This window comes from Oncorhynchus kisutch, linkage group LG1, assembly GCF_002021735.2.
Source record: "Oncorhynchus kisutch isolate 150728-3 linkage group LG1, Okis_V2, whole genome shotgun sequence".
Taxonomy (NCBI): domain Eukaryota; kingdom Metazoa; phylum Chordata; class Actinopteri; order Salmoniformes; family Salmonidae; genus Oncorhynchus; species Oncorhynchus kisutch.
In genome coordinates this window covers 71,636,907-71,649,435 of record NC_034174.2, presented here as the reverse complement: position 1 = coordinate 71,649,435, position 12,529 = coordinate 71,636,907, and positions in this window count along the sequence as shown.

The following is a 12,529-nucleotide window of genomic DNA, read 5'->3' as shown; positions in this document are numbered from 1 at the left end:
TAAAGTTATTTAAAATGGCATGGCTGCCAAATGTTATGCATTTGTTTTTGGTAATACCAATTACCCCACCCAAGACATTCTTTAAAAATGTATACTCGGTCATAACAGACTTTATATGGGCAAATAAAACATAGGTTAAAAAGGAAAGTTTTACGTCTTCCTAAGTCTGAGGGTTGTTTTAACCTTCCAGACATGGAATTATGTCAACTCGCTGCCCAAGGCTTTTACTTGCAACAAATAGTTAAATGCACTAAATAGGATGCTCATCCCCAGAATATTTGATGTGTTCATTTTCAAAGCATAAAGCTAAGAACATTAACAACTTCATAGCGAAGAACACTATAACAATACAGAAAAAATGAAAGGTATTGTACAAGGACCAACATCACTCCCTAAAAACACAATGCTATGGAACAATCCTTAGATAGCTTTTCCAAATTCACCAATAAATTGGTTCACATGGAAAACTAAAGGATTAAGCGTAAATGTTTAGTTAGCTGTAATTTCGTTAGTTATGCTCCAATTCTCCCTCCATCTAAAGGCATAGAAACCGTAAATGACTTGGTAACAGGAAATAAATGTACAGTTGAAGTCGGAAGTTTACATACACCTTAGCCAAATACATTTAAACTCAGTTTTTCACAATTCCTGACATTTAAGTAAAAAATCCCTGTATTACGTCAGTTAGGATCACCACTTTATTTTAAGAACGTGAAATGTCTTAATAATAGTAGAGATAATGATTTATTTCAGCTTTTATTTATTTCATCACATTCCCAGTGGGTCAGAAGATTACATTCACACAATTAGTATTTGGTAGCATTGCCTTTAAATTGTTTAACTTGGGTCAAACATTTTGGGTAGCCTTCCACAAGCTTCCCACAATAAGTTGGGTGAATTTTGGCCCATTCCTCCTGACAGAGCTGGTGTCACTAAGTCAGGTTTGTAGGCCTCCTTGCTCGCACACGCTTTTTCAGTTCTGCCCACAAATTTCTATAGGATTGAGGTCAGGGCTTTGTGATGACCACTCCAATACCTTGACCTTTTTGTCCTTAAGCCATTTTGACACAACTTGGAAGTAAGCTTGGGGTCATTGTCCATTTGGAAGACAGATTTGTGACCAAGCCTTAACTTCCTGACTGATATCTTGAGATGTTGTTTCAATATTTCCACATAATTTTCTACCCTCATGATGCCATCAATATTGTGAAGTGCACTAGTCCCTCCTGCAGCAAAGCAACACCCACAACATGATGCTGCCACCCTTGTGCTTCACGGTTGGGATGGTGTTCTTCGGCTTGCAAGCCTCCCCCTTATTCCTCCAAACATAACAATGGTCATTATGACCAAACAGTTCTATTTTTGTTTCATAAGACCAGAGGACATTTCTCCAAAAAGTATGATCTTTGTCCCCATGTGCAGTTGCAAACCGTAGTCGGGCTTTTTATGGGGGTTTTAGAGCAGTGGCTTCTTCCTTGCTGAGCAGCCTTTCAGGTTATGTCGATATAGGACTTGTTTTACTGTGGATATAGATACTTTTGTACCTGTTTCCTCCAGCATCTTCACAAGGTCCTTTGCTGTTGTTCTGGGATTGATTTGCACTTTTCGCACCAAAGTATATTCATCTCTAGGAGACAGAACGCATCTCCTTCCTGAGAGGTATGATGGCTGCGTGGTCCCATGGTGTTTATACTTGCGTACTAATGTTTGTACAGATGAACGTGGTACCTTCAGGCGTTTATATTTTGTCTATATTTTATTTTCTGAGATCTTGGATGATTTCTTTTGATTTTCCCATGATGTCAAGCAAAGAGGCACTGAGTTAGAAGGTAGGCCTTGAAATACATCTGCAGGCACACGTCCAATTGACTCAAATTATGTCAATTAGCCTATCAGAAGCTTCTAAAGCCATGACATAATTTTCTGAAATTTTCCAAGCTGTTTAAAGGCACAGTCAACTTAGTGCATGTATACTTCTGACCCACTGGAATTGTGATACAGTGAATTATAAGTGAAATAATCTGTATGTAAACAATTGTTGGAAAAATGACTTGTGTCATGAACAAAGTAGATGCCCTAACCGACTAAACCAAAACTATAGTTTGTTAACAAGACATGGAGTGGTTGAAAACGAGTTTTAATGACTACAACCTAAGTGTATGTAAACTCCCAACTGTATCCATGACAAAATTAAAAAGCAATTTTGAAGTGACCATGCAAATTAAAAGTTACATATCACAACATTTCTATTTGAAATCTTTTGGACATCAGAGCAACCTTGAGGGAATCTCAGTTGATTCAGAAAAGGATGTTCATATGATAGGGAAGATGTAGAAAACCTTGCAGAGAGTCTATCCAACTGACAATGTCTTAGAAAAAAATATAAACTATTGGAACCAAGACTCAAAAAAGAACTGATGTTGGCACAAGATGGAGGGAATATTGGAGCATAACTAACTAAATTACAGCTGACAAAACATCTGCGCTTAATCCAGTATCAACTAATGTATGAGACAAAATTCACAAATTCTGCAGCACAACGGCAGTCTTGTCTTAAGTGTAAAACAAATAGTGACTCAATAATGTATGCTTTCTGGGAATTCTATACATTTTATTTATTATTTTACCAGGTAAGTTGACTGAGAACACATTCTCATTTGCAGCGACGACCTGGGGAATAGTTACACGGGAGAGGAGGGGGATGAATGAGCCAATTGTAAACTGGGGATTATTAGGTGACCGTGATGGTTTGAGGGCCAGATTGGGAATTTAGCCAGGACACCGGGGTTAACACCCCTACTCTTACAATAAATGCCATGGGATCTTTAATGACCTCAGAGAGTCAGGACACCCATTTGACATCCCATCCGAAAGACGTCAACCTACACAGGGCAGTGTCCCCAATCACTGCCCAGGGGCATTGGGATCTTTTTTTTTAGACCATAGGAAAGAGTGCTTCCTACTGGCACTCCAACACCACTTCCAGCAGCATCTGGTCTCCTATCCAGGAACTGACCAGTACCAACCCTGCTTAGCTTCAGAAGCAAGCCAGCAGGGGTATGCAGGGTGGTATGCTGCTGGCCGGAAGTTGTGGGTCGGAGCTAGAAAGTTGGCCGTCTGAAGTATTACAATGTAAACTTACTGTGAATCCGTCTATCTGCATATTTCAAGATATGACATATGGGGGTGTAGTGAGATACCTAATGGGCTGGACAATTCTCTTCTCATCACTCATCTTGAAGAAACGTATACTAAAAACTTGGAAATCAATCAATCAGCCATCATTAACACAATAGAAGAATCGAATAATTTATTAGTTAAATATTTTAATAGCATGGGCGACTGAAGAAAAACACATTTGTACAACAGTAATGCAGGCACTAGGAATGGGGGTGTGAGCATGCGGGTCTGGGCAGATTAGATATAGTATTGTTTGTGTGTCTGTAAATTGCTGTTCGTTTGTTTCTGGAGTAAAAAAAAACTAAAATGTCAATATTGTATTTCCTGTAACAGTGGTGCTTTGTGGGTAGGAAAAGATGGTTTATGATCACTAAAAGCTTTCTTGTGTGTGTATGTGTGTGTGTGTGTGTGTGTGTGAATTTTTTCTTTCTCTGTGTGTATGTGCATGTGTATGTGTGTGCGTGCCTGTGTGGGAGTGTGTATGTACGTGCATTTGTGCGTGCATGAGTGAATTCATGTGTGTTACAATCTCTTAAGTGCTTAGAGTTTCATATTTTTTGGCAATAAAGCATTATTCATTACCAGATGGAGAGTGGAGATAAGGGTCTTCTCATTTACCGGGTTAGGGCTCTGGATCGAACTCTCATCACATCACATCCTCTTGTCTTTTCTGCTGAGAGCACAGTGTTTTTATCTCTTTCAACCCACCCCCACACACATACAGTATATTACACACATACACTATATTACACACAGACAGTATATTACACACATACATATATTACACACATACACATATATTACACACATACACATATATTACACACATACAGTATATTACACACAGACAGTATATTACACACATACACTATATTACACACATACAGTATATTACACACAGACAGTATATTACACACATACACTATATTACACACAGACAGTATATTACACACATACATATATTACACACATACACATATATTATACACATACACATATATTACACACATACAGTATATTACACACAGACAGTATATTACACACATACACTATATTACACACAGACAGTATATTACACACATACACATATATTACACACATACACATATATTACACACATACAGTATATTACACACATACAGTATATTACACACATACATATATTACACACACACAGTATATCACACACATACAGTATATTACACACATACAGTATATTACACACATACAGTATATTACACACATACATATATTACACACACACAGTATATCACACACATACAGTATATTACACACATACAGTATATTACACACATACAGTATATTACACACATACATATATTACACACATACAGTATATTACACACATACATATATTACACACATACATATATTACACACAGTATATTACACACATACAGTATATTACACACATACATATATTACACACAGTATATTACACACATACAGTATATTACACACATACATATATTACACACAGTATATTACACACATACAGTATATTACACACATTCGGTATATTACACACATACATATATTACACACATACAGTATATTACACACATACATATATTACACACAGTATATTACACACATACAGTATATTACACACATACAGTATATTACACACATAAATATATTACACACATACATATATTACACACATACATATATTACACACATACAGTATATTACACACGTACAGTATATTACACACACACAGTATATTACACACATACATATATTACACACATACATATATTACACACAGTATATTACACACATACATATATTACACACAGTATATTACACACATACAGTATATTACACACATACAGTATATTACACACATACACTATATTACACACACACAGTATATCACACACATACAGTATATTACACACATACAGTATATTACACACATACATATATTACACACAGTATATTACACACATACAGTATATTACACACATACATATATTACACACATACAGTATATTACACACATACAAATATTACACACAGTATATTACACACATACAGTATATTACACACATACAGTATATTACACACATAAATATATTACACACATACATATATTACACACATACATATATTACACACAGTATATTACACACATACAGTATATTACACACATACATATATTACACACAGTATATCACACACATACAGTATATTACACACATAAAGTATATTACACACATACAGTATATTACACACATACAGTATATTACACACATAAATATATTACACACATACATATATTACACACATACATATATTACACACAGTATATTACACACATACAGTATATTACACACATACATATATTACACACAGTATATTACACACATACAGTATATTACACACATTCGGTATATTACACACATACATATATTACACACATACAGTATATTACACACATACATATATTACACACAGTATATTACACACATACAGTATATTACACACATACAGTATATTACACACATAAATATATTACACACATACATATATTACACACATACATATATTACACACATACAGTATATTACACACGTACAGTATATTACACACACACAGTATATTACACACATACATATATTACACACATACATATATTACACACAGTATATTACACACATACATATATTACACACAGTATATTACACACATACAGTATATTACACACATACAGTATATTACACACATACACTATATTACACACACAGTATATCACACACATACAGTATATTACACACATACAGTATATTACACACATACATATATTACACACAGTATATTACACACATACAGTATATTACACACATACATATATCACACACATACAGTATATTACAAACATACAAATATTACACACAGTATATTACACACATACAGTATATTACACACATACAAATATTACACACAGTATATTACACACACACAGTATATTACACACATACAGTATATTACACACATAAATATATTACACACATACATATATTACACACATACATATACTACACACACAGTATATTACACACATACATATATTACACACAGTATATTACACACATACAGTATATTACACACATACAGTATATTACACACATACACTATATTACACACACACAGTATATCACACACATACAGTATATTACACACATACAGTATATTACACACATACATATATTACACACAGTATATTACACACATACAGTATATTACACACATACATATATTACACACATACAGTATATTACACACATACAAATATTACACACAGTATATTACACACATACAGTATATTACACACATACAGTATATTACACACATAAATATATTACACACATACATATATTACACACATACATATATTACACACAGTATATTACACACATACAGTATATTACACACATACATATATTACACACAGTATATCACACACATACAGTATATTACACACATAAAGTATATTACACACATACAGTATATTACACACATACAGTATATTACACACATAAATATATTACACACATACATATATTACACACATACATATATTACACACAGTATATTACACACATACAGTATATTACACACATACATATATTACACACAGTATATTACACACATACAGTATATTACACACATTCGGTATATTACACACATACATATATTACACACATACAGTATATTACACACATACATATATTACACACAGTATATTACACACATACAGTATATTACACACATACAGTATATTACACACATAAATATATTACACACATACATATATTACACACATACATATATTACACACATACAGTATATTACACACGTACAGTATATTACACACACACAGTATATTACACACATACATATATTACACACATACATATATTACACACAGTATATTACACACATACATATATTACACACAGTATATTACACACATACAGTATATTACACACATACAGTATATTACACACATACACTATATTACACACACACAGTATATCACACACATACAGTATATTACACACATACAGTATATTACACACATACATATATTACACACAGTATATTACACACATACAGTATATTACACACATACATATATCACACACATACAGTATATTACACACATACAAATATTACACACAGTATATTACACACATACAGTATATTACACACATACAAATATTACACACAGTATATTACACACACACAGTATATTACACACATACAGTATATTACACACATAAATATATTACACACATACATATATTACACACATACATATACTACACACACAGTATATTACACACATACATATATTACACACACACAGTATATTACACACATACATATATTACACACATACAGTATATTACACACATACATATATTACACACATACATATATTACACACATACATATATTACACACATAAATATATTACACACATACAGTATATTACACACATAAATATATTACACACATACATATATTACACACATACATATATTACACACATACAGTATATTACACACGTACAGTATATTACACACACACAGTATATTACACACATACATATATTACACACATACATATATTACACACAGTATATTACACACATACATATATTACACACAGTATATTACACACATACAGTATATTACACACATACAGTATATTACACACATACACTATATTACACACACACAGTATATCACACACATACAGTATATTACACACATACAGTATATTACACACATACATATATTACACACAGTATATTACACACATACAGTATATTACACACATACATATATCACACACATACAGTATATTACACACATACAGTATATTACACACATACAAATATTACACACAGTATATTACACACACACAGTATATTACACACATTCAGTATATTACACACATAAATATATTACACACATACATATATTACACACATACATATACTACACACACAGTATATTACACACATACATATATTACACACACACAGTATATTACACACATACATATATTACACACATACAGTATATTACACACATACATATATTACACACATACATATATTACACACATACATATATTACACACATAAATATATTACACACATACAGTATATTACACGCATACATATATTACACACATACATATATTACACACATACATATATTACACACATAAATATATTACACACAGTATATTACACACATACAGTATATTACACACGTACAGTATATTACACACACACAGTATATTACACACATACATATATTACACACATACATATATTACACACATACATATATTACACACAGTATATTACACACATACAGTATATTACACACATACATATATTACACACATACATATATTACACACATACATATATTACACACATACATATATTACACACAGTATATTACACACATACAGTATATTACACACACACAGTATATTACACACATACAGTATATCACACACACACAGTATATTACACACATAAATATATTACACACATACAGTATATTACACACATACAGTATATTACACACATACATATATTACACACAGTATATTACACACAGTATATTACACACATACATATATTACACACAGTATATTACACCACAGTATATTACACACATACATATATTACACACATACATATATTACACACATACATATATTACACACATACATATATTACACACAGTATATTACACACATACAGTATATTACACACACACAGTATATTACACACATAAATATATTACACACATACAGTATATTACACACATACAGTATATTACACACATACATATATTACACACAGTATATTACACACAGTATATTACACACATACAGTATATTACACACATACATATATTACACACAGTATATTACACACATACAGTATATTACACACATACAGTATATTACACACATACAGTATATTACACACATACAGTATATTACACACATACATATATTACACACATACAGTATATTACACACATACAGTATATTACACACATACAGTATATTACACACATACAGTATATTACACACATACAGTATATTACACACATACATATAATACACACACACAGTATATTACACACATACAGTATATCACACACATACAGTATATTACACACATAAATATATTACACACATACAGTATATTACACACATACAGTATATTACACACATACATATATTACACACAGTATATTACACACAGTATATTACACACATACAGTATATTACACACATACATATATTACACACATACAGTATATTACACACATACATATATTACACACAGTTTATTACACACATACAGTATATTACACACATACAGTATATTACACACATACAGTATATTACACACATACATATATTACACACATACATATATTACACACATACATATATTACACACACATACATATATTACACACATACAGTATATTACACACATACAGTATATCACACACATACAGTATATTACACACATACAGTATATTACACACATAAATATATTACACACATACATATATTACACACATACATATATTACACACAGTATATTACACACAGTATATTACACACATACAGTATATTACACACATACAGTATATCACACACATACAGTATATTACACACATAAATATATTACACACATACAGTATATTACACACGTACAGTATATTACACACACACAGTATATTACACACATACAGTATATTACACACATACATATATTACACACAGTATATTACACACATACATATATTACACACAGTATATTACACACATACATATATTACACACAGTATATTACACACATACATATATTACACACAGTATATTACACACATACATATATTACACACAGTATATTACACACATACATATATTACACACAGTATATTACACACATACATATATTACACACAGTATATTACACACATACATATATTACACACATACATATATTACACACAGTATATTACACACATACATATATTACACACATACAGTATATTACACACATACAGTATATTACACACATACATATATTACACACAGTATATTACACACATACATATATTACACACATACAGTATATTACACACATAAATATATTACACACATACAGTATATTACACACGTACAGTATATTACACACACACAGTATATTACACACATACATATATTACACACATACATATATTACACACATACATATATTACACACAGTATATTACACACATACATATATTACACACATACAGTATATTACACACATACAGTATATTACACACATACAGTATATTACACACATAAATATATTACACACATACACATATATTACACACATACATATATTACACACATACAGTATATTACACACATACAGTATATTACACACATACAGTATATTACACACATAAATATATTACACACATACATATATTACACACATACATATATTACACACATACATATATTACACACACACAGTATATTACACACATACATTATATTACACACATACATATAATGCACACATACAGTATATTACACACATACAGTATATTACACACATACATATATTACACACATACATATAATGCACACATACAGTATATTACACACATACAGTATATTACACACATACACACATTACACACATACAGTATATTACACACATACACACATTACACACATACAGTATATTACACACATACAGTATATTACACACATGGTTTACCATCGACATTCCCTTCCCATCCCTACTACCCAAACATCCTCTGTTTACACAGTAACACAAGATGAAACAGACTCCCAAAATCCTTTAAATCCCAAAACAAATCAAAGTTCGCTGGCACTGCAAGCCCAGAGAGATTTATTTTTATCTGTCATTTCGCAACAGAGACCAATACAACACAAACACTGGTGTCTCTGAACGCAACCTGCTATCACATCTCTGAACGGAACCTGCTATCATGTCTCTGAACACGTCCTACTTCACATCTCTGAACGCAACCTGCTATCACATCTCTGAACACAACCTGCTATCACATCTCTGAACGGAACCTGCTATCACATCTCTGAACACAACCTGCTATCACATCTCTGAACACAACCTGCTATCACATCTCTGAACACAACCTGCTATCACATCTCTGAACACAACCTGCTATCACATCTCTGAACACAACCTGCTATCACATCTCTGAATGCAATCTGCTATCACATCTCTGAACACAACCTGCTTTCACATCTCTGAACACAACCTGCTATCATGTCCCTGAACGCAACCTGCTGTCACATCTCTGAACGCATCCTGCTATCACATCTCTGAACATAAACTGCTGTCATGTCTCTGAATGCAACCTGCTATCACATCTCTGAACACAACCTGCTATCACGTCTCTGAACACAACCTGCTATCATGTCTCTGAACGCATCCTGCTATCACATCTGTGAATGCAACCTGCTATCACATCTGTGAATGCAACCTGCTATCATGTCTCTGAACGCAACCTGCTATCACATCTCTGAACATAACCTGCTATCACATCTGTGAATGCAACCTGCTATCATGTCTCTAAACGCAACCTGCTATCACATCTCTGAACATAACCTGCTATCACATCTCTGAACGCAACCTGCTATCATGTCTCTGAACGCAACCTGCTATCCCATTTCTGAATGCAACCTGCTATCACATCTCTGAACGCAACCTGCTATCATGTCTCTGAGCGCATCCTGCTATCCCATTTCTGAATGCAGCCTGCAGTCAGGTCTCTGAATGCAACCTGCTGTCACGTCTCTGATCGCAACCTGCTATCGCGTCTTTGAACGCAACCTGCTGTCATGTCTTTGAACGCAACCTGCTGTCATGTCTCTGAACGCAACCTGCTGTCACATCTCTGAACGCATCCTGCTATCACATCTCTGAACGCATCCTGCTATCACATCTCTGAACACAACCTGCTGTCATGTCTCTGAACGCAACCTGCTATCACATCTCTGACCATAACCTGCTATCACATCTGTGAATGCAACCTGCTATCATGTCTCTGAACACATCCTGCTATCCTGTCTCTGAACATAACCTGCTATCACATCTCTGAAAGCATCCTGCTATCATGTCTCTGAATACCTCCTGCTATCACACTTCTGAAAGCAACCTGCTATCATGTCTCTGAATGCAACCTGCTATCACATCTCTGAACACAACCTG